The sequence below is a fragment of the Zingiber officinale genome, chromosome 3B (assembly GCF_018446385.1).
Source record: "Zingiber officinale cultivar Zhangliang chromosome 3B, Zo_v1.1, whole genome shotgun sequence".
In the NCBI taxonomy this organism is placed as follows: Eukaryota; Viridiplantae; Streptophyta; class Magnoliopsida; order Zingiberales; family Zingiberaceae; genus Zingiber; species Zingiber officinale.
In genome coordinates, this window is record NC_055991.1 from 39,252,340 (window position 1) to 39,259,283 (window position 6,944).

The following is a 6,944-nucleotide window of genomic DNA, read 5'->3' on the forward strand; positions in this document are numbered from 1 at the left end:
ATGGGTTAGGGCACGGGAATAAGAGGAAAAGAAAAGGAATAAAAAAAAGGAGGAATTAAAAACTTTCCTCTTTAAAATAGGGTAGCCTAAACAGGCCTTTCCGGGCCTCATTTTTGTCCCCGTTAACTCGCTCATATGAGCTCCGAAAAATTCCCGAAATTTTTTTAAAAATTTCGGAAAAATTCCCTTATCATTATTCGCAAATTTATGATATTTTACATTCTCCCCCACTAATAAAAATTTGGTCCCCAAATTTCATTATCTACCATCAGCAAGTACCAACAACAAGTAAAGAGTATAAAATGCTGAACGGTAAATTAAATCACATATCTCAAGTGAAAAGATGGGGGTATCGAGCTCGGATCGTATCCTCGAGCTCCTTAGTAACTTCCTAGTCCAAATGTTATTGTCATCTGACTTAATCAGCCAAATAGTCTTGTTCCGCAACTGACTCTCTTTCCGGTCTAAAATCCATACCGGAACCTCCTCATAGGTGACATCAGGCTGAAGGGAATTGAGATTATCTATCAACACATGTATCGGGTCGGGTATGTATCTCCTCAGTATCGATACGTGGAATACATCGTGAACACCCGCCAAGGACGACGATAGTGCCAACCCGTAAGCTACTGCTCCAATCCTTTCCGAGATCTGGAAAGGTCCAATGTATCGTGAAGCTGGCTTGCCTCTGAGGTCAAATCTCTTCACCCCTTTCGTAGGTGAAACTAGTAGAAATACTTGGTCGCAAATGGAGAACTCTAAGAGTCTACGACTCGGGTCAGCATAACTCTTCTTTTGGTCCTGCGCCTCTGACATCCTCCGTCTGATAGTACGGACCAAGTCTGTCTCAAGCTAAGCTCTATGTGATCCCTATAACTGGGCCTCTCCAACCTCATCTCAGAGGACGGGTGTCCGACAAGGTCTACCATACAACGCCTCAAACGGTGCCATCTGGATAACCAAATGCAAACCGTTGTTGTAGGCGAACTCTCTACTAATGGCAAATGGTCCTCCCAACTGCCTCCAAAACCCAATACACAAGACCTCAGCAAGTCCTCTAGAGTCTAAATGGTTCGCTCTAACTGTCCATCTGTCTGCGGATGGAAAGTTGTACTGAAACAGAGCTGCGTGCCCAAGGCCTGCTGCAGACTCTGTCAAAAACAAGACGTGAACCGTGGACCTCTATCTGAAATAATAGTCAACGGGACACCACATGATCTGATAATCCCCCGGTAAAACAGATCTACCAATCGATCCAGGAAATCAGTCTTCCGGATCGCTAACGAGTGCGCGGATTTGGTTAATCGATCAACGATTACCCAAATCGCGTCATGGCCTCGTCGTGTCCTCTGCAAACTTACCACAAAGTCCATAGTAATGTGTTCTCATTTCCACTTAGGAATAGAAATCTGCTGAAGTAAGCCGGCAGGTCTCTGATGCTCGGCCTTCACTTGCTGACAGACAAAACATCTAGCTACAAAATCCGCGATGTCTTCCTTCAGGTTGTTCCACCAATAAAAACACCTTAATTCTTGGTACATACGGGTACCGCCTAGGTGGACAGCAAATCATGAGCGATGAGCCTCCGGAAGTAACTCCTATAAGACCGGATGAAACTGAAAATCTGCCTCGGAAGTGTATAACACCCTCCTCATCTCGTGTGAAGTCGGTCTGCTGCCCGGAAGCTATCTGGCTGCAAATAAATTGCAAATACTGATCAGCAGCCTAAGGCTCTCGTATCCTCGTCCTGATCAACGACTGAGCAACCATGGTAACCAGAGTACCCTACTCTGTCTGTCTTTACCCCTCAAGGCCCAAACCGGAGAAACCTTAAATCAAATCTGTGACCACAACCCGGTGGCAAGCTAAAGTCCCTCCGGACTTCCTGCTAAGCGCTTCGGCAACCACATTAGCTCTCCCCGGGTGATAGCTAATGGTACAATCATAATCCTTCAGGAACTCCATCCATCTCCTCTATCGGAGATTAAGTTCCTTCTAAGTAAACAGATATTTGAGACTCTTATGGTCAGTGAGAATCTCAAATGTAACGCCATATAAATAATGTCGCCAAATCTTCATGGCAAAAATAATGGCGACTTGCTCCAGATCATGTACAGGGTAGTTCTTCTCATGCTCCTTCAACCGACGAGAAGCATAGGAAACTATCATATCGTGCTGCATTAGAACAGCGCTCAAACCCTGAATAGATGCGTCGGTGTAGAGGGCATATCCGTCCTCTCCAGAAGATAAAACCAAAATCGGAACCGACACTAATCTCCGCTTCAGCTCCTAGAAGCTGGCCTTGTCATCCTCAGTCCAAGTGAACTTCAAGTCTTTCCTGGTCAGGCATGTAAGTAGCATAGCAATCCGTGAGAAACCCTCAACGTATCTCCGGAAATATTGAGTCAAACAAAGGAAGTTGCGAGCCTCTTCTATAGCCTACGACTACTCCCAACGACAACAACCTCTATCTCCTGTGGAACCACGGTATACTCCTACTGGTGCCCGTGTGTCTCAAACATTTCACAGAAGACAACCAAAATACGCACTACTGATCTTCACATATAGATGTTTCCATCGAAACATCTCTATAACTATGCGAAGAGGGTGTACGTGACCCACCTCGGATCAGAAATAGATCACCACATCGTCAACAAAGACAATAGAAATCAATCCAAACATCCTAGTGATACCCAAATCATCGAGTCCATGATAACATCTAGGGCACCGCAAGCCCTAATAGTAAAACCAAGACACATAATGTCCGTATCTCAGTCATTCCTAACCATAAGATCTCCGATAATAAGTCAAAAATCTGATCACCAACAACATAAATCACGAAAAAAAATAAATCCTCCAGTGTAAGAGCAACGCTCCATCACAAGAAATATCACATATGTGGGAGCAACGCTCTACCACAACAATCCAAAATATGTAAGAGCAACGCTCTATCACAAACCAACAATAATATGTGGAATCTCCGCTCCACTACAACCGATCCATAAGTGTTCAAGACACCTAACTATCCAACTAGAGACTGCACGAGATCACTCAACCACATATCACTATGGAGCCAAAGGTATAACAATCCAGCAATCAAATCAAACTCATCCTCAAATCTATCAACATCGTAGTGAATCACTCACTGATAAGAATATGGGTTGATAGGGTAATCCAACAAATGACATAATGCAGACACTCTACATCCTGCATTCAACATAAGTAGAATCATGCTGCTACCAACAATACACCTGACACACTTGCTCACACAACATATGTATGATCGACATAATCCTCCCATTTGTACACACCATAAATACTCACAACACAGGTATAAATCAGTGTGATACCTCCAACAATACCTACCGAACCCGTGTGCATATATCAACATAGGTATAATCGACAATACACCTCAAACAACCTCACATGGCATATATACACCTATGCCAAGAGTATAATCAACGTAATATTTCCAACAAATCATAATCGACACGAGTATACTCTCAGAACAATCATATGATAAACAAGATACCTCAAATATTACACCGAACACATCTGCACATATCACAACTCAGATTAAATTGATAAGATACATCCAATAAAACACTCAAACATATGTGCACCTTCCACAACATAGTTTTTAATTGACAAATACCTCCAATAAACAATCAGATATGTATGTCTAACCGCTCGGGTATAATCTACTAGAAACCCACAATAAGCATATGTATAAATGTGTTCGACCCAAAAGATAAAGTCAGAATTCAAGAACATCAAGACACTCTCATTTTTATCCTTAAAAATATCAGTCCACATAATATCAGATGAATCAGTCTCTACTCTCCATGAGAGCAAGTTAGCATTCAAAACATCAAATCATTATTTATCCACATAGTCCAATATCAGAGGAAGCCAATATCAATTTTATCATCCTGTTAACTAACCACAACTAACCAAATTTATTAAAATCTCATAGGCACACTCAACCGTAAACTCTCTAGCACCCGATTTATAATCTAATCACCAACTATAATCATCAAACCTGTGAATATCATACATGACGCTCACTATGTCACCATCAACGACAACCCAAATAATAGATCATCAAAATAGTTATCCATTAATAGATCATCAAAACAAATATCTAGTAATAGATCATCAGACAACCACATAACATTTACTCTCATAAATCATTAGAAATCAACATATCACAATATCTGATCTCACAATATCCCTCAACCTCCAACCATTCTCAACAATGATCAAACATAATAACCCTCCAATGACCAATTTTCATTGTATCGGGTACCATAATATCCAAAAGATATGAGTATAAAAACTCTACTAGCTAAATCCACAGGAATATGTAGGTATCATCCATTAGCCAGCTAACAATAACAGAGGCTGGTATGTGCCTCCATCTCCTACTAGTAGTAACAGAAGCTAAAACTACTGATGGTATGATATGAAAAATCACCAGAGACTATAATCCTTGATCTCTATTAGGGTCAACCATTCTCAATGGCTAATCCATCACATGTAATTTGTGCTACAACAACCAAACATGTACTAAATAAAGAATGCTAATACAGGTCATAAACTATAAAATTAAACATCATACCTATATGTTGTCTGGAGATGTTCCATCGCTGTCCAGTCCCCAACTTCTGATCTCAAAATTCCAAACATGAAAATCACCGGAAATTCATATAAATCCGAAACGGAAATCCATAACATATACATAATGGAAAATCTGTGCAATCCAAAATAACTACCCAGTTTGACTCGCAAACTTGGGCAAACTCCACTATCCAGAACACTAAAAGCAGGTAACATAACCCGCTCTGATACCAATAAATTGGTATCAGTTAAATCTCAAAAATCCGTAACACGAAAAACAACAAGTATCGCCAAACTTGGCGCTTTGATACCAAATAAATTGGTATCAGGTTATCCCAAATATCCAAAATACGAAAACAATGCATCGTAAAACTTAAGCTCTGATACCACTAAATTGTCACGCCCCGGAGGAGACCCTGTCCGAGAAAATTTCGGCAGCATCTCCCCTGTACGGCGGACAATCTGAAACTTTTCTACATCCTCATATACCTCAGCCACATGCGGCTGGAATAATAACATGTAAATAAACCATCACCACGCAGTTTATATAAATATAAGCAAACCAAAGCAGTAATACCCTGACTCAAAATCAACCCTACTCAACTACACTCGTAAAGCTCAAATCTGATGAACTCACCTCTTCTGCCATACAGGCAGGCATGTAGTAGAATAAATCCAAACCATACAAAAATCCATCGATCATAAGAATCCATACAATATCCAAATCCTCAAATAGAATAGGTCTAACACAGTCTAAATAAGAAACCAAAAGATAAATACAGCTTGTGGTCTGCAGGGGACTAGCAACTAGAACTCTTTCCTGACAACATCAACCTGAAAAATAATAACAATGGAGGCGGGGTGAGTCCAACACTCAGCAGGTACAACTGATATACAAAGTAAGAAAATAACACCTAGCACTAATCATGAGTACAGTCTCCTGATATAAGAAAGATAAAAATGCATCTGAAGTAAACAGGAGAGAAACTGTACTAACCAGGACCTGGGTGTAAGGACAAACAGTCCGAGTGATAGGGAAATCCTATATGCATGTCAAACATAGGTATCCAAACAATATGCAGCATATAAATGCAGCAAACACAAACACAAGCAATAAATGCATCATGCATATGATGCCCATGATGCGTCCTGGTCACCCCTGACGCCAGTCGATCATCTCACATCCAATAGTGAGGCCGAGTGGGTAGGGCTGTGACAACTGTGCACTCTGTCGTCACTACTCCTGATGAGTGACCGAGTGGACAGGATGCTGTCGAGTACACCTATCCTCCTACCCCAAATCATAAATGGGGGAGCGCAATGCTCTCAACTCCCGGTACACGATGACGGGGAGGAATCCCTGCCGGATAACAAGTTGTGTCACACTACCCATGAGCGGACCAACGGTGCCTAACAGAGTCCCTGCTGCAACACACTTTGCCTGAATCGACCACTAACCCATGAGTGGTGGTGTGTGCAGATCCATGTAACTGGCGAAGTGCTCAACAATAATGGAGCGGAACATCGCACAGCATGCAATCATGCAAATGGTGCATGGCACTAACCACAAAATATCCTGACCTAATCCATATATATATAAAAGTGTATCATAGGTCAACGAATCAACTCAAATAAAAGGTACACAGAAGGTATAAAAACCTAGGTCCTGAACATGGTGAAGCATGGTATATCACTACCTCTATAAGCATGTATCAACAGGTAAGGAATACATGAGATGCAAATCAAGAAATCAATCAATCATGTAACAATTATCGGGTAGTGATTAACCGGAACAAATAAGAATATAATTAATGCAACTTGTTATATTCACTACTATGTATATCAAATGACATAAGTCAAAAGTACCCGCCTCCAATAGAAAAGTCCAATTCGATCCAAATCGGACGTCGAGATACTCGTCTCGCGTCAAAGTCCTGAAATAATAATACAAAGATATTTTATTTAGATAAAATTCAAATGAATTGCTAAATAAAATTCCCAACACAATTTAGGGCAAAACCCTAAGTCATAATCATCAACCTACCTAATTTAACACATATAATTTAGTTACTCAACATGTATCAAATAACTAAATCAAACTACTAATTCAATTAGGTAAACCCTAATTATTGATCAACCTTAATTGATCATCAATTAACTTATCCACATCAAGACCTAAATCCACAAACGTTAAACCCAAAAACCTTACCTTTCACTGATCTCCTGGTTCAATCCGTATCACCAACACCTGCAAACATTCTAGCCAACATCTATAACGAAAATAAAAACCCTCAACCTTACCTCAATTTGCAATCCAAGTGAAT